The sequence below is a fragment of the Pan paniscus genome, chromosome 5 (assembly GCF_029289425.2).
Source record: "Pan paniscus chromosome 5, NHGRI_mPanPan1-v2.0_pri, whole genome shotgun sequence".
Lineage (NCBI taxonomy): Eukaryota > Metazoa > Chordata > Mammalia > Primates > Hominidae > Pan > Pan paniscus.
The window spans coordinates 179,481,901-179,507,447 of record NC_073254.2 but is presented as its reverse complement, the minus strand read 5'-3'; the positions used below and the strand labels follow the sequence as shown (position 1 = coordinate 179,507,447).

Sequence of the window (25,547 nt, the reverse complement as noted above, 5' to 3'; positions counted from 1 at the left end):
AACAAAAGTAGCTGTATCCACCGGCTGGCTTTGTAGGGCTGTGAAGGATAAAGAGGTACTTCAGGGGTTCATTGAAAGTCATTGAAGGCAACCCAAGGGAAGCGAGCTAACCCCAAGGGAAGCGAGCCGGTCGGCACTGTTTTGTGTGTGTGTGTGTGTGTGTGTGCATCTTTCTTTTTTTTTCTCTCTTTTTATTTTATTATTATTATACTTTAAGTTTTAGGGTACATGTGCACAATGTGCAGGTTAGTTACATATGTATATATGTGCCATGCTGGTGTGCTGCACCCATTAACTCGTCATTTAGCATTAGGTATATCTCCTAATGCTATCCCTCCCCCCTCCCCCTACCCCACAACAGTCCCCAGAGTGTGATGTTCCCCTTCCTGTGTCCGTGTGTTCTCATTGTTCAATTCCCATCTATGAGTGAGAACATGCGGTGTTTGGTTTTTCGTCCTTGTGATAGTTTACTGAGAATGATTATTTCCAGTTTCATCCCTGTCCCTACAAAGGACATGAACTCATCATTTTTTATGGCTGCATAGTATTCCATGGTGTATATGTACCACATTTTCTTAATCCAATCTATCATTGTTGGACATTTGGGTTGGTTCCAAGTCTTTGCTATTGTGAATAGTGCCACTATAAACATACGTGTGCATGTGTCTTTATAGCAGCATGATTTATAGTCCTTTGGGTATATACCCAGTAATGGGATGGCTGGGTCAAATGGTATTTCTAGTTCTAGATCCCTGAGGAATCGCCACACTGACTTCCACAATGGTTGAACTAGTTTACAGTCCCACCACCAGTGTAAAAGTGTTCCTATTTCTCCACATCCTCTCCAGAACCTGTTGTTTCCTGACTTTTTAATAATTGCCATTCTAACTGGTGTGAGATGGTATCTCATTGTGGTTTTGATTTGCATCTCTCTGATGGCCAGTGATAATGAGCATTTTTTCATGTGTTTTTTGGCTGCATAAATGTCTTCTTTTGAGAAGTGTCTGTTCATATCCTTTGCCCACTTTTTGATGGGGTTGTTTGTTTTTTCTGTTTTAAATCTGCTGTCAGGTTCACTCAGTGGGTCTGGTGAAGGCAAGCCCGAATTTCATTCTGGCTTTTTCTGGACTCCATCCTTCCTCTGCAGCCCAGGACTCTCCCTGCTCCCCCTTCATTCTCCTGCCCTCCAGGCAGCCCATAATCCCCCTACCCCAGGAACTCTCTGGTTTCAGGGTTCCCCTGCCACAGCACTGGCCCACCCTGCTTCCTTTCCCACATTGTGAACTGCACCTCTTTTCTCCTTTTAGCAACATTTCCCCTGTCCTTTGGCCCATTCCAGGCATTTTGCTAGGGATCTAACAGCTAATCTATGAAAAATGAAGTATAAAAGGTCAATGAATTACCTGCCCTGCCGTTAAATACAAATATTTGTATTTAAAGGGGGTAGGGAGATAACTCTTAGAGAAAGCCTCACTCCAAAGTAATGACTATCCTTCCTCAAATGGGTACAAACGAATTTTTAGTGGGTGTGTGGTGGCGGTGAATTTTGGGGTCCCTCAAATCACACCAGGCATTCAGCCATGTACAGGGAATGATGGGACCTAGAGGCCCTAGAGATGGGTGCACACAGCCAAGCTGGCTTCATGGGCCCAGGCCCTGCTGTCTAGATCCACCCCTCCTGGCCATGCGCTTCAGTCCTGATGACCTCCCACGGAGGATGTGAGGCACGGACAGCAGCAACACAGCCTATGGGAGCCCAGGAGAGCCAGAAAGGGGAGGGGCCCCTCCCAGCTTCCCTTGTGCTCAGCCCCACCCTGACCACCACTCCAGGCTGGTGGCTGCTGGAAGAGAAAGGCATTGGCACCCTGAATGTGGTGTCTCTGTGGGGCCAGGCACAGCCCAGAGAGCAAGAGGCTTGGAGGGGGCTGGTGGGGTGGAGAACAGAAAGGCCCTTCCTCCCTCCCTGGTTAAGCCGACTTCCCATGTGGCTGCCTGGAATTCCCCGGTTAGTTGCTTCTTTGTGTTAAAACACTGGCATCTCTCATGGAGAGCTGCATGGGGACTGGCAAGGCAGCTGGGGAGGCACAGAAGTGTGGCTGGTTCCTGCTTCCCACCCTTCCTAACTTCAGTGTGGGTGGTGAGGGCAGCAGATCTGGTCCTCAAAGGGTCTGTCCCATGGTGTGTGGTAGATGTACCTGACAGTAGTAATTGGACTTGACTGCACCCTAAGAATGACCCTGCATGGCAGACACACCTGGATGTGTGTTCAGAGTTCCCAGCTAAGGAATCCAGGAGTGGCCAACCCAGGGGTCCTTTCTGTATCTATGATGAACATCTGAGCCCCTGGCTCCTCCCGTGGGATGCTGAGCATACAGGAAATAGAGGCCCTTTGTTTTGGGTTGCATGAAGGTTGCCGGCTGGAGGTGGTTAGGGGAAGGTGCTAAACGAAAATGCTGTGTAAACTACATGGCTTTTGCAAACGGTTGTAATTCTCCTGTCCAGCCTCCACCACTGGACTCTCTCCCATGTATATAAACCCCCAGTAGAACCCCATGTCTCATTCACTGGCTCTGGGTCTCTTCTTCGACCTCTTGAACCTAGTGCCATCCTCACTGAGTTCGAGAGGGGTTCAGCACAACTCAAGGAACCCAGCACGAAGCACCCAGGGCACCCCTTTAATCCTCCTGGCAGAGGACGGGGAGGGACCGAGTGTGACCGCACCCTGGCTGTCCAGACCTGGAAGCCTCACTTCCCTCCTTCTGAGTGGCCTCTGGAAATACAATTAGGAGAATACTGAGGCGCCACATACAGCCTGGAAGGGTTTATTTCCAAGTTTGGTGTTTCTATGAAAAAACAACACTGTGGTTGTTCCTTGGTGAAGTCGCCTTGAGAGCTGGATAAATTCTAAGTGCTCTTAGTCATCTATTCCCTGAAGTGCCGAGTTACTTCTGCAGCTCGGGATCTCAGACCATTCAGCCGTGATTCCTCTCGGCCCTACGCTGTCCTTCCCTGGGGTGGAACACACACTTGGTTAACTGATGGTGTTGGGATGTCCTTTGAATGGACTCTGAAAAAAAAAATTACTCCAGTCACCAAGTCTTTAGGGAGACTCACAGGCCGTCCACAGCAGCCCTCCCTCTGCTTGTGGTGTTTCTATCACCCTTTCACGCTTCACATCTTGCCTGAGAGACGAGAAAACTTAAAAATAGGAAATGGTGCCACGTATACAAAATTAGGCTCTTCACAGAATGTTTTAGAAACTAGGGAAAAGGAAACTTCAAAATGACTTTTTATGCTCCCCACCTCCCTGGGAGGCCTGGTTAAGGTGAGCTTTGAGGCAGCAATAGCACCTGCAAAGTCACAGGTTGATTTGCAGCAGGTTTGTCACAAGATGGTCCCCTCTGTGGTGAAAGGGGCTGGAACAAGCGATGAGATGCCAAGAGAACCTGTGAACCCGTTGAAGAAAATCTGTTATCTAGAGACCAGAGGAAAATGCAGTTCCAATGCTGGCATCGCTCAGCATCTGTCTTGGGGTGCAAGGGGCGGGATGTCCCTGAACCATGGCGATACGGTGCATTGACCTTGGAACATTTGTAATCCCTTGTAAGAGGACAGCCACAAATCTCTTTGTGATGTCACAAATTTCCAAAGTGAAGGAGTTCTCTCAAGTGTCTCAATCAGAGATGTTTTTCTTGGGGTCAGAAAAACAAAGGAAAAAGCATGAGCATCTCTCCTGGGCTGTGCGCACAGCTCCACTGCCAGTCCCAGCTGACACGCAGGAGCCACGATGGAGAGGCCAGCGGTGACCTCAGCTCATGGCTCACAACGGGGCCTTGGGGGCTTGACCTCGGCAAGACCATGCACCCTGTGTCCCCTGAACCCTGAGTCCTTGGGTTCCTGTCCCAGCCTCCTAGGAGGTCAGAGGTGGAGACTTTACTGACTCCTTCTGGGACTTTCCAACTTGGAAGCCAGGATTTTCTTCCTGTATATTACAATAATAAAAATAATTACTGCTGCTATTGAATTTTTATGCTAACCACACTAGGTCCAGACATCTGCATTAAACTAAGCTGGAGAACTTTTAGTAAAGATTTTTCCACAGCTGCAAAGCTGTGCAAAAACTAGAAAATGTCCAACAGCTGCTGCAGCCACGAAAATATTACAGGAATGAAGACGTTTCAAATGTAAGAGAAATGGCTGGTTATGCATATCAAAACGGCCTAGCCAACAGCGCCTTCTCTTAGATAACATTACAGACATGAATAATGAACCATTAGCTAGAACTACAAATATAAAAATTTTCATTAATCATCCTGGATATTAAAGGAAGTTGGGGGGAAGAGTCAGTGAGGGCTCATGGAAAAATATGAGTGGGTGGGATAATGTTATTAATACCATTTCCCTGAGGTGGAATAAATGTCATTTTCCTGAGTTTGAATTTTAATAAAATTTCAATTTCTGGAATATTGAAAGGATGCAATAAGGATTATTTAGAGGTAAGTGAATAATGCCATTTCAAATTCTGCAAAAGGTTGCTACTGCTGTGAAGCCAGATTGTGAAAGTGTGATCTGCCACTCATTTGCTTGCCCAGATATCCATTTACGCAGTGTGCCATGAGAAGCCCAGGCTAGAAAGGTAGATGCATGGAATTCCACTGCATTCTTCCAGCTACAGCCCCTGGTATATTGAGGCTGGTACACTCTTGTGGTATAGCTATCTGCTTGCCAAAGATGAGCTGTTGAAGTTTTCCCAGGACTCCATATTTTGCAAAGTGCCTGCCGGTCATCAAGAGCTTGGGATATGGGCCCAGGGCCACAGCTGACCTCAGGCCCCTGCTGCAGAGGGCCCCACCCTGTCCCTGCTGTGTGGTTCCCCATCCTTTTCTTCTTTCCCTGTGGCAGAGATGCCAGCAGAGCTTAGAGTTGACACAGGCTTCAGAGTTATCTGATAGGGACATCCATTATGTCTTGACTTCTGGATTATTGATGGCCAAATTTAGGATTGTTAAAACCTTAGAAAAATTAAATTTAATGGAATCTAGTTGAGCAAAGAACAATTTATGAATTGGGCAGCCTCCTGAGCTAGAGTAGGCTCAGAGAGACTCCAGCACAGTCACGTGGTGGAAGAAGATTCATGGACAGAAAACGGAAGTGAGGTACAGAAACAGCTCAATTGGTTACAGCTTGGTGTTTGTCTTTTTTGAACATGATTTGAAAAGTTAGCCCCCTTTAATTGGTCAAAAGTTGGTGACTGGCATAAGAGTAGTTTAATCTGCTTACACATCTAGTTATGTTTCAGTTTACTATGTGTGAAGAAACCTTTAGGCTGGGCTTAAAATATGAAAAGAGTCAGCTTTAGGCTAAACTTACTTTAACAAGAAGAAAGATGATTTCTGAGATTTCCTTTCTTCTTTTTTAATTTTTTTTATTTTTTAAGAACTCTTGGCCCTTCTGTGCCTGCTTTTATTTGCTTTTTATTTTTTTTTTAAGACAGCATTTTGCTCTGTCACCCAGGCTGGAGTGCAGTGGTGCAATCATAGCTCACTACAGCCTCCTGGGCTCCAAAACTCCTCCTGCTCAGCCTCCTTACTCCCTCCAACTCCCACTGCCCACCCCACCCCAAACCCATTGCTGGGACTATAGGCACGTGCCACCATGGCTGGCTCCTTCTCTGCCTGTCGGATCCTCTTCATCTTTCCAAGGTGACTGCAAATCCCATGTCTTCAGTGAAGCTCTCCTGGGTCACTCTAGCCAGGGCTGCCCACGCCCTCCTGTCAGCTCCTGGAGGTCTTATTTCTTCTGTTATTAATTTGAGAAACATCAGATCTAGTTGTGAATTTTTCAGTTCCAGAGTTAAATCTTCAACAAGATTGGAAACTTCTTGAAAGCTAAGCCCAGGTATCACATTTGTTTAAAACCTGCCCTATACTGTCCACTCTGACCCCAGCATACACACCACACTCACCCAGGCATGTGCACACATACGCACAGCCCCCAGACAGAGGGGAGATTTAATAAATCCTTACAAGTGGTGCTGATGGCTCAAACTGCTTTGCAAACTGTAACCTGCCTAGACAGAACCGATTTATCAAGACAGGGGAATTGCAATAGAAAAAGGGTAATTTATATGGAGCCAGCTGTGCAGAAGGCCAGAGTTTTATTATTACTCAAATCAGTCTCCTTGAAAACTCAGGGATTGAAGTTTTTAAGGATAATTTGGTGGGTAAGTGGGTAGGGAGGCAGTGAGTTGGGATTCCTGATTGGTTGGGTAGGAGATGAAATTATAAGGAGTCAAAGTTGTCCTCTTGCGCTCAGTCAGTTCCTTGGTGGGGGCCACAAGACCAGATGAGCTAGTTTATCGATCTGAGTGGTGCCAATAGATCCATCCAGTGCAGGGTCTACAAAATATCTCAAGCACTGATCTTAGGTTCGACAGTAGTGATGTCATCCCCAGGAGCAATTTGGGGAGGCTGAGAATCTTGCAGCCTCCAGCCGCATGACCCCTAAACCATCATCTCTAATCTTGTGGCTAGTACTACAAAGGAAGTCTAGTCCTCAGACAGGAAGGGGGCTTGTTTTGGGAAAAGGCTGTTATCATTTTTGTTTCAAAGTTAAACTATAAACTAAATTCCTCCCAAAGTGAGTTCGGCCTACATCCAGGAATGGACAAGGACAGTTTGGACGTTAGAAGCAAGATGGGGTGAGTTAGGTCAGATCTCTTTGACTGTAATAATTGTCTTAGTTATAATTTTTGCAAAGGCAGTTTTAAAACTAGCATACCACGATTTGACATATTATGATGACATTTTTTGCAGAAGTTTGCTTACAGAGTGTTATTTTTATGTAGTTTTTCTACCTTACACTTCCATTTATTGAGCTATTACTATGTGCCAAAGACTACCCCAAATTCTTTACAAATGTTGTCTCATTAAGTCTCACAATATCCCCCACGAGGTATGAATTTATATGCACATTTTTTAAACAGCCAGCTATGACTCAGAGTGGTTTAAAAAATTGCAGGTAATAGGTGGTGGGGTGGGGCTTTACGTGTACTTGCATTTACCTAACTAGACCAATACACAAGGTATAGTCAGAAAAGGCGAGGAATACAGGAGAAATTCCACATCATCCAGATACATTTCCATGTGGGATAGCAGGAAAAGCACAGATCTGGGGTCAAATGGTTTGGCCCAGGTGTGGCTTAAAAGTTGTATGCGTTTAGGCAAAACCTTAAACTCATTTGAGTCTTCATGTCTAGATTTCTTATTCTGTAAAATAACTTACCTACCCTACATATAGTATCCACACTATAAAAAGACTGACTCTAGTTCCAGAGTTTATTTAGAGTCCTGTTGCCTTCATGAAGCAGTCTTGATTTTACAATCTACCCAAGGTACTAAAAATTTATGTGAGATTTGATATTTGTCTCTGGATACTTTTCACATCAAACAAACACATGTTCTAACTTTCAGAGGCTGAAACCCCAAGGCCGATGAATCACAAGGAGAATGAAGCGGTCTGCTTTTCAGTTTTCCTCGCGATTTTTATTGCAACCACCTCATGCAGAGGTCACTACAGGTTCTGTCATTTTCATTTTAGATTTTTATATATAATTTTGAATTTTATTCCTATTTTTGTTAGAAAATAATTTTTCCTCATGCAATGCCACTTCCAAGGCAGTACACATTTGAACTGGCAAAGTTTGTCATACTGACATTGATGTAATAATTTTTTAAAAATCACTTCCAAGTCATCCACTGAAGTGTCAGCAATGAATTGGCATACCAATGCAAATAGAGGATGAAGAATGAGCCACAGAGAAGGACTTAGGAAGAGCATTTTGGAGGCCATCAAGATATGCGTGCTTGAGTCTCGCCGTCACTGTCTCTGTCTCTTTCTCTGGTAAAAAAAATAAAAATAAATAAAGCCCAATTTTGAGGGTGGGGTGGAAGTGGAATTCTTAAATGTCTACTGCATGCACGAAGGACTTAACATTTGTATTTTTCCTCTGAAAATAGACAGCTAAATTCTTCAGAAAATGTGCTGGGGCAGAGGCCGTTGCTGAGCCCAGCTGTTGAGGAGTCTGCCCGCCCCAGCGCATACCCCACCCCATGGTCATCCCCAGCTCCATCTGTCTGGTGTCCTGGCCCTGACCTGGCAGATGTCGTGGGTGAGCATGAGAGGGGCATCCTGGCAGCTGTGGGTTATTCTAAGAAGAATTGTGTCATTGTGGGAGAAAGGTTGCCGCTGATGGCCAACTTGCGCTGGTTTGCCTAATACTTTCCCAGTCTGAAAGTCTTGTGTCCAGGGAAACCACCATCGGTCCTGGGCAAACCAGGGTGCTTGGTCCCCTTCAGAATCACCTCTATCCACGGAAACAGCACCCACCCCATAACAAGGGATGCACATTTTCAGCTAGACTGGACTCAAAATTTGACTGTTTTTCAGATGAAACTATGAGCTAAAAGATTTTCAGGAGTTGCTGTCTATTCTTAGTTGTAAAAGACTTCCATTGCCTTCTTCAACCAAGATGATGCCAGAAAGTATTTTTTTTCTATGGTGCCTATCCTCACCCTACCACGGTGCTTGGCTTTTCCTCAGCGTCTTCACTGGCAACAAGGATGCACCTCCTTCCTTCCCATATGCAGTTTGAATGATCGGAATTTGCATAACTCTATTGTCTCTGGTCAAAGACATTTATCTTCGTGTATGTTTTTCAAGGATAATATTTTAAAATAATGTTCACCTTCTATCAGAGCATTTCTGGTCAGACCCGGTTCACATTTGCATTGATTGATGGCTATTTTAGAGCAACTGTGAAACCCCATTCTTCAACCCTCAGTGGTTTTGTTTCTTTAGGCTTCCAGTGGGACAGTTTTCCTGTGCCACCAGACCAGTGCCTGGTCAGAACCCGGTCAAGACCCTTTTCTGTATTTGTAACTTATATTGTGAGCCAGATCACACTATTTTGCCCCATGTAATCTGGCCTCTGCCTCCGGCCTTGTCCTGATGCCCTGGCTCCCAGCCTCTTGCCTGTGTCTTTGTCATCTCGCACCCACTCTGGAGACCCAGGATTTGATGCTGCTTCCTGGGGCTGACCTTGCCCCTCCTGAGTTTATATTTGCCTCTGGTTCTTCAGAGCACCCCCCTCCCTGATCTCACTCAACTTCCCTTGACACATGGCAGGTTTAATTCTCCCACATGGAAAAGGGAGTAAGACATAGAATTTCAATGTACTATGCATAAAAATGAAAGACACTCTCTAACTTACCTTCCAGGGTTGCCATCTTCACCTTCTATTCAAACACTGGTAAAGGAGAACCGGGACACACACCTAACATTTCTTTGCAAGTCATGCCGTGTTGAAACGGGACAGGAGTTTTCCCTTATCCCCCTCACAGGGCATGTGATGGGGGTGTGGCTCGCTTCTTTTGTGCCCCAAAGCTCAAACCCCTAGGGGGAGGAGGCAGACAGGCAGGTCGTGGTGCACTTGGGCTCCAACCCCAGGGCAGTGTCTAGGGTTGAGTGTTTACAGCTCTGGAAGCCTCAGTGGGTGTGTATTACAGTGTACTCTTTCAGCTTAGCCATCCGCAGGCAGCTTGTGTTAATCAGCTCAGCTAGACCCTCTGTCTTATCACAAGGATGGAGGGCTTTCTCTATCCTGGGGTTCTTGCCCTAGTGTATCGAAAAAATCGGGTCACGTGTGGGCTTGGAGAATGAGTGCAAGGTTTTATTGAGTGGTGGAAGTAGCTCTCAGTGGATGGATGGGGAGCCAGAAGGGGGATGGAGTGGGAAGGTGGTCTTCCCCTGGAGTTTGGGCTGCTCAGCAGCTGGGCTCTCCTCCAACCACCCTTGGTCAAATTTCCCTTGGCATCCACATCATTTCGCCATCAATGACCTGCCAGCATCTATTGATGTGTTCTGCCGTTGTGTTTTTCTCAATGTCCAGCTGCTTGTGTGTGTGCCTGCTAGGGTGTCAGGGTTTTTATAGGCACAGGTTGGGGGTGTGGAGGGTCAGAGTGGTCTTGGAAAATGCTACATTTGGGCATGAAAACAGGAGTGCTTTTCCTCACCTATGTCTGTGGGCACAGGCCCAGTGGTGGAGCCCTTGCCAGGGACCCTGCCCTTCTCTACTCAGCACTTCCCTTCCTGCCTCCTGTATCAATGTGGCCCTAGGTAAGTCACTTCATCTCTCTGGCTCTCAACTTCCTTGTTTTAAACAGAGGAATAAAAACCCAACACATAAAATTCCTAGGACATTAAATGACAAAATATTTATTATAAAAGCACCTGTAAACTCTAAGTCATATACCAATCTAATGTACTACTATGTTTAATAAGTTAAGTTACCATATAGGATGAAAAATAGACAACCATCTTTCTTAGTAAGGTTTTGGTGTTGACTGATGGGATGCAGGAGCCAACGGCTTCTTGAGAGCTCTGCTTTTATGTTTTGAAATAAGAGTAGAAGAGCAAGTCAATGCATTTAGGAAGAGGAAATGGGGAACAGACACACTACTTTATAAATAGTAACAAAGATATATTGAGTTAAACCTCCCATGGTGGGTTGTTAAGTTAGAGACAGAAGTGAATGGTGTAACAACTCAACTGTGCTGGTTCAAAGGCTCCTAAGAAAGAAGTCCACACAGGTTCGTATTTTAGCGTGCGTCCAGTCCCTGGCACAGAGAAAGCTTGGGATGGCTTGAGGGGATGCAGTGGGCTAAAGACAGTCTTCTCCTTCCAATGGAAACCTGCAAGAAAGGAAAGAGCTTACACATTTCTCTCCATGAGCTTAGAACAGGAATTTGCAAGATATCTAAAAGCAATAAATCTTTGGTGAGATTCACTCACTATTATGGTTTGACTGTGTTCCCATCAAAATCTCATCCTGAATTGTAATTCCCACAATTCCCACCTGTTGTGGGAGGAACCTGGTGGAAGGTGGTTGAATTATGTGGGCAGGTCTTTCCTGTGCTGTTCTCATGATAGTGAATGAGTCTCATGAGATATGATGGCTTTACAAATGGCAGTTTCCCTGCACAAGTTCTCTTTTTGCCTGCTACCATCCATGTAAGACATGACTTGCTCCACCTTGCCTTCCACCATGATTGTGAGGCTTCCCCAGCCACATGGAACTGTAAGTCCATTAAACCTCTTTCTTTTGTAAATTGCCCAGTCTCAGGTATGTCTTTATCAGCAGTGTGAAAATGGATTAATACACTCACCAAATGATGGAAGGTCTAGCAGACGTCTCAGAAATCTGACAGGGGTCCCCTGCAGAGCCCCAGGCATGTTTACTCAGATGCAAATGGTAGGGGAAAAAAATAAAACCAATAGCACTTGTTCTGTTTGGATTTTCAATGAACTACTAAATACAAGGTCTGAAAATTATTAGTGACACAAGTCCTGAGTAAACTGAGTGCTCAAGGGTCGTTTTAAATACTAGCCTACATTAAGGTTAGCTTCTAATTCTTCTGCCTTAATTGTAAAATTCTTGGCTATCCACCTGATTTTAACTAACAACTTCATAGGAGCACTGTATATATTAGAAATACTTTCAGCTCCAATATCTGACTAGTCAGAGTATCTGACTAAAAACCAGTTAAGCCATAAAGTAGTTTTTAATTATTTTACATAACAAGAAGTTTGAAGATAAGCTTCCAGATTTTTGCAGCAGCTTAAAAATTGTTGTTAAGAATACAGACTCCTTTTGTCTCTCCCATCTTCAGGATATGAGTTTTGCATCTTCAGGTTTGTCCCTCAACATTACAAAATAGCTGCCACAGGTTTAATATTACATCTTTGCATGGGTACATTTATTGTAGGAAGGGAAAAGAAATGTGATGAAAAAAAGGGATTTCTTTTTTACAACAGAGAAAAATTTTTCCCAGAAGATCCCCCTTCCCTGACCCAGTAGACTCCCTCTACATCTCATGACTAGATCAGGGCCACAGCCACCTCCAGGTGTAAAGGAGTGGGGAAAAGACTCCTTTCATATGGCAAAGAGGAAAGCTCGTCATAATTGGCCTAAAGCAATCCTGAATCATTGCTGGAAACTTGTCATATTGCCACTCTGAATAAAGTCAGGGTTTCGTTAGCAAGAACGAAGGACTGAGATAACTATGGGTAGACAAAAGATGTTACCAAATCTGAATAATGCAGCTCCAAGGCTTTAAATTCCAGTGGCAATGCAATCACCTTTATTTGGTATCAAGTAAACTATATGTTCTAAAGATCTGATCTTTCATTAAATGACAATTTTGTGGGAATTTAATGTTTGTGACCTGACAATACAATTTGAAATAAAAGCAAAGGACATTGATTTGGTGCTTTGGGCCCAAAATAACAAGACTAAAGGAGAATGTAGTAGTATATCCATCAGGTATCTCTATATAGTCAGAGCTATGAACAAGCTATTCCAAATTAACTGAAATGAATTACTCATATACATTTCAGCTCTAGTTATTTATTCTTATAAGACAATGTGATAATAAATTTTAGTAGAATATATCTGAGGAATAAGATAGGCAGTTATTTCAGAAGTCTGGAGATTAACACAGGACAGAAGGAACAGTTTCATAAAAACAAATGGCTTGTAAAACCTATGTTAATGAGTAGCTGATCCCACAGGTTAAATGCTATAGCAAAATGCAGCCCAAAAAAGCAGAGGCTATGATTTGTCCCTTTAAGGAGACTAGGCACCTTGAAAAACCATGTTTGTTTTTTATTACATTAGTGAGCAGTGAAGAAAATTCAAGCACTTTAACAAAATGCATAATCATTATTGGAAAAACCTCTAAGAATTTCTTACTTTCCCTTTGCCTTGCTTCCCTGAATTAATGTTTTGCTTTTCTTGCTATAGCATATCCAGTTTTTAAACCATCTCCAGTCCTGTCTGATGTGGCTGGTAGTGTATAAGCAAACAACTAACCAATCAAACTGAAACCCCATGTATGGTCAGTGACATTGTGAATATAAAGTAAAGTATTTCCCCTCCCCTTTTATAGGCCATTTAAACAATTGTGAAAGTTGTTCTTTGTGTGCATGAAGCATACCTAAAAAAGTACTGAAAACTGGAAGAATATGTTCTCATTCCCAGAATGGCCATGTGAGCTGCTGCATGGCTCTGCTCCTCCACTAAACACACATAACTGGTGAAAATATAAAAGGCAACAACAACCATCTGAAGTTTCTGGAAATTGCTCTAAGGGCACACAGCAAATGCAGAAAATTTGCTCCAGACTGTCTGCTAAAAGTCTGCAAGAACAGTAAGAGTCTGGCACTTGAACCTCAACCCACTTCCTCCTTTCTCTCTCCTAGCTCAGCATAACAGAGACTCCATCCCAAGTGAGTGCAGCCAAGAACGCAAGATCCTGCTCCCCTCAGTTCTCAATCAAGGGCTGTGGTATCTTCCCAGGAAGGGCAGGCTGCCAGCATTTCTCATCCTCCCCAGCTAAGAATTGCAAAGTCTAAATTCCAGTCGAGTGCAGCTGGGTCAAGGAATCCCTTCTTCCATCCATCCTTCAATCAGCCATAGCACACTGAGAGTACTGGGGTCCCATTTGCTCTCATTCAGCTTGTTCATAGGGCAGACTCTGCTCCAATATGGAGCAGTCTCCATATTAGGAGAGATAAGCTGGGAAAACCAGAGGCTGCCATCTCACCTGGTGCCCTGCTCCTAAAAGCAAGGAGTCACCACTATTCCTATCCCCAGCTACGGAGCCATGGCTCAAAGATTTATCCGAGAGGGAGAGGCAAGCCTTCTAAAGCTTGCCTTTGAAACACAGTGTGGGGAAGTTCGAGCCTAAAGACACTATCATAAGCAATGGAAGATTCAGGGTTAAGCAATTAAGAGGAGACATCACAAGAGACCCAAGCTAAATAATAGACCAGTTCATTTATGAGAGAGAACCAATTATAAGACATAGCTATGACGAGCCCTTCTGAGGTCAGAACAAACTTCAAACACTGACTTCACACCTACCCCTGCAAAAGAGCTCAAATTTAATTGAATCAGACTGTGGAACAATTTCTATCAGGGCATTCTTGTAAACAATTGAGCAATCAGCAAGCAGTTAGTGGAGCCTATCAGCTGGCTGTGACAAGGGAAGGAAATAGTCAAAGAAAGCCCTGCTCAAACAACTCTCATCCCACCTGGCTGTACACATTTCTAATTTTGCACTCTTTGAGAAGCAACATGAGAGGTCTCATACTACTGGGGAAATAGACATCCCTAGAATGGTCTAGCCAAGTTGCAAAATAAATAAACAAGCAAACAACAACCACAAGGCTCAGAGAGGGTATTGGTATCCAGTGCTACTATAAAATTTTATGTTCAGTTATCAACAAAAAGTTGTGAGGCAAAGAAACAGAAAAAGCATAATCTACACAGGATCAAAAGCAGGTAACCAAATGTGCCTGTGAAAGAGACCAGATGTGGGGTTAACAGAGCTATATAGGAGTAATGTTTCTATATCTCACTGGAATTATGTTAGTATAGGTCTGAAGTAAATTCTGATAAATTAAGACATATATGGTAAACCCTAGAGTAACTACTAGAAAATAAGTAAAAAGCATAGTGAAAGGAATTTATGTATACAAAAGAAATCAATAATGGAGGAGTAGAGGAACAAAAAGAACATGAGACAGAAAACAAAAAGTAAACTATCAGATGTAAACACAACTCTATCAATATAACACTAAATGTTAGATTTGATTGGATAACAATCAAATCAAGAGGCTGAAATCATCAGACTGGATAAAGATACAAAATCCAACTACATGCTGTCAACAAGAGACACATTTGAGATCAAAAGATATAAATAGGTTGGAAGTAAACAAATGGAAAAAGATATACCATGCAAACAGCAACGTTGTAGTGACTTTATAATATCAAACAAAACAGACTTCAAAACAAACCAAAAAGTTACTAGAAATAGAGAGGAATATTTTATAATGATAAAAGGGTCAATTCATCTAGAGAAAATAACAATTTAAAACATATATATACTTAACAATTGGAACTCCAAAATCCCATGCAGTGAAAACAAACATAATTGAGGGGATATATTAGTCTGTTCTCACACTGCTGATAAAGACATACCTGAGACAGGGTAATTTATAAAGAAAAAAATTTAATGGACTCATGTTTCTATGCTGCTGGGCAGGCTTCAAAATCATGATGGAAAGCAAAGGAGGAGCAAAGGCACATCTTACATGGGGGCAGGCAAGAGTCACAATGAGAGCCAAGTGAAAGAGGAAATCCATTATAAAACCATCAGGTCTCATGAGACTTATTTACTACCACTCAAAGAGTATGGGGGAAACCACCCCCATGATTCAATTATTTCCCACTGGGTCCCTCCCACAACACATGGGAATTACGGGAGCTACAATTCAAGATGAGATTTGGGTGGGGACAAAGCCAAACCATATCAGGGAGAAATAGAAAATTCAACAATAATAGTTTGAAGCTTTCATACTAACTTTCTGTAATGAATGAAACAAGTAGGCAGAAGACAAACAAGGAAATAGACTTGATCAACATATAAACCAACTCCAGGTAGACCTAGCAGACATCTATAGAAAACTCCACCCAGTAACAATAGAATAGGCTTTTTTTTTCAAGTGCACATGGAATCTTCTTAAGGATTGACCATATAAGATACCATAAACAGCCTTCATTAAATTAAAAATGATTAAACTAATGCAAATTCTTTTTTATGACCATAATGAAAAAAATTAAGAATCAATAACAACAGAAAGATGTTTGAGGGATTCACAAAGGTGTAACAATAAAACAACATATCTTAAATAACCTATGAGTCAAAGAAGAAACCTATGAGTCAAAGGGAAATTAGAAAGTACTTTAAAATGAATGAAAATGAAGACACAACACACCAAAATTTGTGGGATGAAATCAAAGCAGTGCTTAGAGGAAAATATATAGCTGTACATTCCCATAATAATAAAGAAGAAATATCTCAAACTAAAAACCTAACCTCCCACCTTAAGATGCTGGAAAAAGAACACCAAACTAAAACAGCAAGCAGAAGGAAAGAATCGTAAATATTAGAGTGAAAATTAGTAAACTAAAGAATAGAAAAACAATGGAGAAAATCAGTAAAACCAAAAGTTGGTTCTTTGAACAGATTTTTTTAAAATGACAAACCTCTAGCTAGGGAAGTATATGTATTTCAAGAAAATGTAATCAACTTTCAATGTACAATCTATGGGTTTTTTTTAATGCATTCACAGTTTTCTGGATAAGATATAGTATAGGCTGTGAAGCTGAAGTTCATAACATAAATCATAACTGCCTGATATAGTAGCATTATAACTAGCTTAAATAATCACTGCATATGCATCTGGGCTCTTAATGGGATTCTTGGAAGTTAGCAAGAATGAGATAGAGGACAATTCAGACCCCAGTGGACTGCTGAGCCAGAACAACTTGGAGGTATTTGCCATCCCTGAGATCCTCTGATTTTATAAATATCAGCAAAAGGTTCAATTACCCCAAATCTTAATGTCTCTTGTTTCATAAATCTGTTTTATTAAGATGTCAGGAAATACAGCAACATTTAATAATAAAACTTGTTTTTAAGTCTCAGGGATACCCAATCCCTGGGTATTGTTTAACGTGGCCAATGTTGGTGGATTTATCACATAAGTGAATATTTGGGTATACAATGTAGCCACCAGGCACATCTTTAGGAAATACAGATAACAGATAATCAGCTTGGAGAAAGGCTAGAAGTTAGAAGATCACTAGTGGTCTTTTCTGAGCATTTCAGGGACTATTTGGCCAGTTGCTTCACCACAGCTAACTGCATCACTCTTACTTGATTGTCCTGTTTGGCAGGAAAATATGGTTCATAGCTGTCAACTTCTGCAACAGAGATAAGGACTTTTTCTTCTATGTGTCCCTAGCAGCTTGCACTGGCCTGGCACCCACAATAAGGGTTTCCAGGCCTAACAGCAATAACTGTAATTCTAGAGTGCCTATGATGTGCCAGCCAGCGGTCATGTATCTTTGACCCTTCCAGAGCTAGCATGGAGCTATGTGCCTCATCATGCATCTTCATCCTCTTATCGTCATCACGAAAACCTGAATGCTTGCTTGATTGTGGGAACAAGCCCTCCTTGAACTCTAGCAAGGTAGTTAAAAGATTGCCCGGGATGATTCCTGGCTCAGCTACCCTACCTGTGTAACCTTGGGCAAATTATTTAATCTCTCTCTGCCTCAGTTTCTTTTTCTGTAAAATGGGGTCAATGATAAAACCTATCTCCCAGTTTATTAAAAGATTTAGTGAGTTGATGCTTGCCAAGCACTTAGAACAATGCCTGGCAGATAAGAAATGCTATGTGTTTCTTAAATAAATAAAATTAGTCATTGAGTTAAATCTCCCTTTTACTATGTGAAAAAAGATGAGCTTGCTCCAAACTTCACAGTCTTTTCTGCCAATGGGCATGTGCTTCTACCAGAGGGAAAAAGGATAATGGACCTTGAATTTCCTGATATCCCCATGGAGGCCAAAGCCTTCTGCTCATGAGCCTGTGTTCACCCCGGTTTGGGATGTTTTCTCCCAAGCACTGGCTTGGGAGCAGCCCCAGAGTTTCCTTCTCCCAGCAAGCCATGCGTTTTGCGGACTCAGATATTTGATGAGTATTTTGCCAAAGCAGAAACATCCCAGTGAAAACTAATGACGAAGACAGTTCTGCCACACTCTGTTGCCTCCTCTAACTGGAGAAGACAACAAACAGCACGTACAACCTCCCTCTCAGACCCACCTATGTGGGTCTGAGCTTTCACACAGCTTTCATAGAACTCCCTACAGTGTCCACAGGCCCCAAGACACCACTGCCCAGGGCGCCCCTGACCCACAACCTCCTAACACAGTGGCACGCCATTTTCGTTTCTGCTGGTCAATGTGACTGCTTCAGTTCCTCCAGTGGGATCCAACTGACCTTCGATATTCTTTATACTCTGGGGTACATTTGCTGTAAGGGTGTGAACAGAAGCTCAGTAAAGCCCAGATAATACTCAAAGCATGCTCTGCTAAATTCCATGCTCCAAGGAGTGCCAGATGTAGCAAGAAAAAAAAAAAAAGAATGCCAGGTTAAATTTGAACTTCGGATGAACACAAATAACTTTTTAGTATATGTTCCATACAGTATTTGGGAGATATCCATACTAAATTTTTTTTGCTGTTTATCTGAAATTCACATTTAACTGGGCAGCATGTATTTTATCTGGCAACCCCACATGCTGGAGAAGCCTTACAAGGTTAGTTAGTATTTGGTGGTAGGGTAGGGGGGTACTGTCCCTCTCTACAAATGATTTTTTACCAGCAGGCCAATGGTAGGATTGTGAATGAGACAGCCCAGAAGCAACCGCAGAGGGTCATGCAGAACCTCTATATGGACAGCTTTGCTCTGTGCCATCCCGGGGCAGAACCAAAATCTCACCTACATAACGGAGGTGATCTTTACTTCTGTTTATTTACGTGTCCTGAAGAACTCTTTAGGATTTCAAACGTACTTGAATTCATCATGAATCCTCCACAATGGCCACTTTCAGGAGGGAATTCAGTGTATGGAGTTTTCTTTGACTCCAAAGAATTGAGCTTAAATAAAGTGACATTCACAAAAACATGCTTATGTATTCACGCATGCGCTTTTGTATATTCTCTCTTATACCCACTCTGGCTAAGGCCAGTGTTTCCTCATGCTATGGTTTGGCTCTGGGTCCTCACCCAAATCTCACGTAGAATCATAATCCTCAGTGTTGGATGAGGGGCCTGGTGGGAGGTGATTGGATTATGGTGGTGGACTTCCCCCTTACTGTTCTTGTGACAGTGAGTGAGTTTTCACAAGATCTGCTGTTTGAAAGTGTGTAACACTTCCCTCTTCGCTCTCTCTCTCTTGCTGGCCATGTGAAAATGTAACTACTTCCCCTTTGTCTTCCGCCATGATTGTAAGTTTCCTGAGGCCTCCCCAGAAGCAGAAGCTTGTGCGTCCTGCAGAACTGTGAGCTAATTAAACCTCTTTTCTTTATAAATTATCCAGTCACAGGTTTGTCTTTATAGCAGTGTGATAACAGACTAATACACCTCAGTAATAGTAATAGTAGGCTAGTATTTAAGGCTGTTGTAATATCTCTGTTAAAATAAGGACAGCATTCTGAATAATTGAGTTTGATCACATGATATGTGATGTTTAGATGCCTAATGCTGGCTGCAGTTAGTACTCAAAGTTTACCTATACTATACACATGGTAAAAGTCAGGTGGCTTTGTGCAGGGTGGAAGGAGGATAGGAAAGAGGAAAGAAGAAAAAGTAAGGAAAAATATACAGAAGCAGAAAGAGAAAAAGTAAAATAGAGAAGAGTATGCCCAGTGTCTAATTTCTCACCAGGTTAGATACATTTTCCTTTAACAATTAAGCTTTTAGTCTTTTTAGACTGAAGGTTCAAAAATCTTTGAAGAAATAAAATCAATGTAATCAAATAATCAGTTGTTTGGGAGCATAAATAAATAAGAAATTAAAAACACAATTGAATGCAAACAGCCGTCCCAGAGTGTGATATAGCAATTCTCTCTCTATGGTTGATACATTTATCTATAAATTAATTAGATTTTGTCTCCAAAAGTGTTTAAGAATATTATATATTTATGTATGCATCCTTGAAAATGATTATGGAAACAATGATCCATCCTGAAGCAAGAATTTTTTTGTTTTGTTTTTTCTTACTCCTCGCCATCCTCTTTGCTGTTTATCTGAAATTCATGTTTAACTGGGCATCCTGTACTCCTGTAAAATAGTGACCCAAACAACAAAAATACCTGCCCTTGTGGGGCTTATCCTCAGTCTTCCCTGTGTTGCTCACATTCTGATACAATCAGCTGTATTTGACTACCAAGCATCAGAAAAAAAATTTTTTTTTTTTTTTCTGATGCTGGTTTATGCAGAGCTGGCTTCATGGCCTGGTGACCAGTGCATTCATGCAGGACCTCCTGATCAGAAGGGTCTTGCTGTTACCAGCCTGTGAGTCTTAATAATTTTGTACATGCAATCCCTCCTTTTCATTTTCTCCTGAACTCTGCAAAGTATGTAGCCAGTGCCAGGTTTATGCATTATAATATAACAAAAATATCAAAAATAATAATTGCAGTTCCATAGAGAACTTAGAACTTACCTCCTAAGTGGTTTAAATCTTTTGATATCTGGGACCCCCAAACCCCTAGAAAGTCAGAAGATAATTTTTTCTTTAATGGGAACAACGAAGTCTCAAGGTATTAGGTCCGTGTCCAGCTAAAAGTCTGTTGGGGCTAAAATCCACCTTCCCTAAACCTCACATCACATTTCTCAAACTTAATTGCTTCATCCTTGCACTTTCCCAGGTCTTTCTGTTTTCTCTCCTTTGTCACAGCTGAGGCTGTCACTAAAACTGTGGTCCTCTCAGCTCTGTCTTTATCATTCTTTTCAACTCAGTCTGGATCTTTATCACCCTGAAGGCATAGGTGGCACTTCACAGCCAAGCACATTTCAGTCATCAAGTTTTGTATGTTTCCCATGATTGTGACATATTTCTACCTCATATCCTAGTTAATAGAAGACAGGAAGAAAACAGGCTGCACAGGTTATGTGCATGAAGTGATGAAGTGGCAGGAGAAATGAAGTCTTCCTAAGTCTGGCCTCCTGCTGCTACACAAGCCAGGCCAATGATGTGGCAAGTCCAAGGGGCACATGGCTTTTCAGTGTCATCGTTTGAGGAGGCCATGAGTGGTTTAGCTGGTGGCCTCTGCTTCTTTTTCTTTTGAGTGCTTCTGAATACATGACTGTGCTCTGAATACACAGCTACCACTGCGGGGTAAACCAAGCCACAGCTGTCCTCTTCCAAGGTTAGGGTCGCTGCTCAGCAGGAGCTGATGTGCTACAAGGAATGATGATCTTCTACTGGTAAGATAATTTCCAGATCTTTAAAGGTGAATTTAGAGTGAGGGGTCCCCTTACCTGTGGTGTTTAATCCATCCTATCTTAATATCTAAAACTTTATAATGCCTTCTTGTCTGTTTGTGTTGTTGTTGTTGCGTGTGTGTGTGTGTGTGTGTGTGTGTGTTTAAAGGTCTTGGCACAGATGCCGTGCTCAAAACATGTTAACTGGATTCAAATCTATATTTTGATTAATCAGAAATACATACCTGCATAAACACTGCTCTTGGAAAAGTTTAGAAAAGAGTTTAGCCATCTGTTTTCTGGTTTTCCAGTTTGACTTTCTTTTTTGTAGTTCTGCTGAATGGTATCATTCTCATCCCTTGGCAATGGTTTTGTAGAGTTATAGTTTCTGGTAGGGGAAGGGCTTCGGTTCTAAAGTTAGTGATCAGATTAAACGCAGGTGAGATGCAACACCAGCATATCATAATTATCTTATTTTCTGCTTTGCAGTCCCTAATATCCAGGTAGGTAAATCACAAGGATTCTTATAATAACACCTATCTTCTCCCCCAAATAAAATGGAGTTATCTTCCTTTTTTAAAATACAAAATCCACAACTTTATCATAGAGAAACAAGCCTACTGAGCAAGATCACTATAATCATTTAAATATACAAATGCTACAAAGGCAAATACTTCACCCTCCAGCCCTAAATTTACCTCTTTTATTTTTTCTGAAGCTCTAAACTTTCCCTCTTCATTTTCACACGTTGAAAGCAGTCCCGAAATTTTCAGGAACAATGGCAAGTTTTCAAACATTTCCTAGAAAGTGCGTAACCCTATCTTTCTCTTTGATCTACTGTACTTACATTGGCAGATCAGTGTGACACTTGCAAAGTCAGGTATTTTTATCCCAGTTCATTCAAAGGTGGACCAGAAATAACACAGCTCCTGGGCTTGAGGGGGTGGTGGGGGTAGTGGGGGGAAATGTGGCAGGAGAAGCTACGAGAATCATAGGGCAAGCAAGGCGGTCCTTGAGGAAGAAAGCTTTCTAAATAACACACTGCTCCATTCTTTCTATCCCTCTTCAAAGCTGTTTTGTTCCTAACCCATTTTTCATTAAGTTTAACTCCTTTGGAAAAGTCTCGTCACTTTCCTACGGAAAGTCTCCAGGGGAGCAAGCTTTCAAGATCTGCTGCAGAGTGTGTCCTGCCAGTGTGTGGAAGGCCGTTTGTTTACAAAACTTGGTGAATACCCAGATGGCGCTTCCCTGTGCCCTGCAGCTGCTCAACAAGCAAGGAGACTTGCAGGCACCCACAGAACTCATTCTGTGAAGCCCTTTCTTCTCAGAAGAGTCTTCACTGCTATTGTGACGTCCTGCTTGCCCCTCCTGTTTTATTCCAGATGCAAACATTAACACAAAATGTTGGAGATCATGACAGCGTTGGGCTCCAAAAACAGGATTGTTTGTTGTTTTGAAGCCAGTCCCCAAAATGACTTGAACTTCTAAAGAAGAAGCTGGCATCCTTTCTATCATTTACACAATCTGAGGTTCAGTGTGTGAGGATAGGAATGGGGATGGGGTGGGTCCACTTCTATCCATTAGGGAACTCCAGTAATATTGTGGATTCAAGAATATGCCAATTTTTCCAGGTGGTAGCTTATTTAACTATTGTTAGGGATAACTCAAAGAGCTTTGTATTGCACCTTTACAAAGTTATGGAAGGGCTACTAAATAACATGTATGGGATTAGTAAATTGCAGAAATGTTTGCACAGGCATCAAGATGCCAAGTAGTAGCATCTCCATGGTGACCGCTCTCTAGTAATGCCTGGTACACAAGCATAGCTGCAATGCAAATCCCCTAGACCCCTCTTCTAACCAGATGGCCAGCCACTCATCCCGTGTTTCTTACAGTGAGTGAAAAGAGAGTCTCAAGAAGTCTGTGTATTAGTTGTTACTGCATAGCGAATGACCCAAAATGCAGAAGCTTAAACAACAGTCATCTTTTATTATTTCTCACGGTGTCTGAGAGTCAGGAATCCAGGTAGGGAACAGCAGGAGTGGCATGTCTCTGCCCCATGACTTCTGGGGTCTTCGAGGGAAGACTCAAAGGCAGCGTGTTGAAATCCTCTGGGGGGTCATCACTCTCATATCTGCTAGTTGATGCTGGCTGCTTGTTGGGCCTGAGGCCTTGAGCCAGAACACTGACATGTGAGTTCTTGATGTGGCCTGGGCTTCCTCACAACATGGTGACCCTCCAGAGAAAGAGAGAGAGCCTGGAAGAGCTGTGTGCCTTTCCCTGCCCAGATTTGGTAGGCTTGCAGCATTGAGTCCACTGAGCTCCACTGGCTAAGTCAGTTATAAAGGACTTCTCTGGCTCAAGGGGAGGGAATGTAGATACCACCTTTCTTTGGAGATGAGTCCAATCACATTAAGAGTATGTGGGATGGAAAATGCATTGGTTCAGCCACCTTTGGAAGATAGAATCCGCCATCGGTACATTCCCCAAATACACAGGCTTCCTTGTGGAACTGGGGGATATATTATAAACTCTAAATAGCAAAGGCACTTCCTGAATAAATACTAATTGGCTGTCTGTGAGACATGCAGTGACTCCAGGTCTCCTGTGGGGTGGGACAGCTCAGGAAGTCCAAGGATTCAGTGAAAGCCCTAGAAGAGCTTGCCAACTGGAAGAGAGGGAAGCTGATGGCTGGACTCCTCTCCCAGTTATGCTTTTGGATAAACATCTGGAGAGCACAAGGCTTAGCAAGTCAAGAGCCAGCTACAGCAACACCATAAAAACACCCTGCAGCTGAGTGCACTGGGTGTTTTTGTAAGCGGCATCCCACCTGGTCCACCAGACAGTGAGCTAATTGAGGTGTGGATTTTCACAGAGATTCAATGGTAAACAAGAAAGATGCATCTCCCACATCCAAGGAATATGTGTTTGGTTGGAAGAGTTGGACAATAAATGAAACAGAATAAACAAAGTGACAAACAAACACGCTAGGTAGTGATGCGCATTGTGGCAATCCTAGAACAGGTGATGGTGGTGACACACAGTGCCCACACCCAGAACAGCAGGGTACACTGTCATCAGTAATCGCCTCTCCAGGAAACCAGGGGCACTCATCAGACTCAGTTACTCATGGTCTGTGAGTGAAAGAATTAGAGTCCCTGGAGAGACCCATCAGGAACACCAATGACCAGCAGATTGCACAGGTCACCTCAGCAGCAAAGCCAAGGCTACATCTTGGCATTCCTGGCTGCAGCCCATTGCTCTCCCCAACCTACACATGACTCCAGACAGTGGCAGCCTATTCAGCATCTCAGGCTGTCAGGAGTGGCATCTAGGGAGGACCAGGTGCTCTCTCCATCTGTGGCCTGGAATGTGTGCTCAGAGCCCCCTGAGAACAGACAAACCCGTGAAGAACCAACTGAGAAATATCATCTTCCTGTCCATTCAGATCAGGAAATAAATTAAAACATCTTTCTTTACATAGTAGATTTGAACATGAAAAGCTGATTGTAAATACAATCTTTGTGTATTAAACTGTATTTTAAAAGCTCTCTGAAGTCAGGATTGGCACAATGTGGATAGCCATTGGACAAAGGGTGCATGAGGGCTCATTAGACTATTCTCTTTTGCTTGGTGTGTGCTTGAAATTTTCTCAAATAAAAAGTAAGTAAAGAGGTAGATAAAATAGCTTTCCTCTGGCAGTACATTTGTCCCTCTTTCCCTCTCTTCCTCTCTTAAAATGAGAATGATTACTTCCAACAAATCGTTTTTGTAAAAGTAAGTCTTGCAAAAAATGACTTATAGTTGTTTCTGTACATTGGGTTTTTCTGAAGCCAAGCACAGCATATTGAAGTGATTTGCAGTATTAGCCTCGCCTTTAATTCCTGTGATAGTTAAGTAATCATGAGTAGGCATGTTTCTACCTACTGCAAATAAATTTGTGGGGCATCAATAGGAGATGTGGGATTGATGTCATGATGAGAGAGACAAGGGATGAACCTGGAGGTTGTGAGGCTGAGGTTCACCCCCTTCTCTCTTCCAGCCGGTCTGGGACCCCTGGTCACATCTCATTACCTCTCAGGGTCTCAGTTTTCTCCTAAACCAGCTCTGGATCATTTCAAGAATCCTTTCCTTCCAGCACTGTAGAGAGTTCTGGGGGTCAAAACATGTTGTAATTCTGAAATCACCAGGGTCGCGTGAGACGAGGACAGGGATGAGAGATTAAAACTCCCCGTCTCCAGGAATAAGAAAGCAATACAGTCCCTCAAGGCCTTTAACAATTTTCATGATCCATAGATTTCTTACCACTTAATTCTCTGCTCTCCCTTCTTTAGGCTAATATTTTAAACATTATGAAAAGGAAACCGATGAAAAGATGAGTAACAGCTTCTGGCTGTTGAGCACAGTTTCATAATATTTTTGAATTTCTCAGATAACACTGCATATTAATGTCATTTTCTTCACTGGGAAGAAAGTCAACAGACCTTCAGCCAAACCATGACCACTTGGTAACCTGCTGAAAATTCTATGTTTGAACTCCTGCCCCAGCTCCACCTTTCACCTTGACTGGTAGAGCGGTCTCTCAGT

At 42.6% G+C, this 25,547-nt stretch overlaps 1 long non-coding RNA gene across 1 annotated transcript; it reads right to left on the bottom strand.

The window, feature by feature from the left end:
- Nucleotides 1–7,522: 7,522 nt before the first annotated feature.
- Nucleotides 7,523–20,446, bottom strand: LOC130541624 (uncharacterized). Its single transcript, XR_008955711.1, has 3 exons — nucleotides 20,200–20,446; nucleotides 10,610–10,751; nucleotides 7,523–7,899 (listed from the first exon to the last, which is right to left on the bottom strand). It is a non-coding gene; the product is annotated as an uncharacterized LOC130541624 (long non-coding RNA).
- Nucleotides 20,447–25,547: the final 5,101 nt, after the last annotated feature.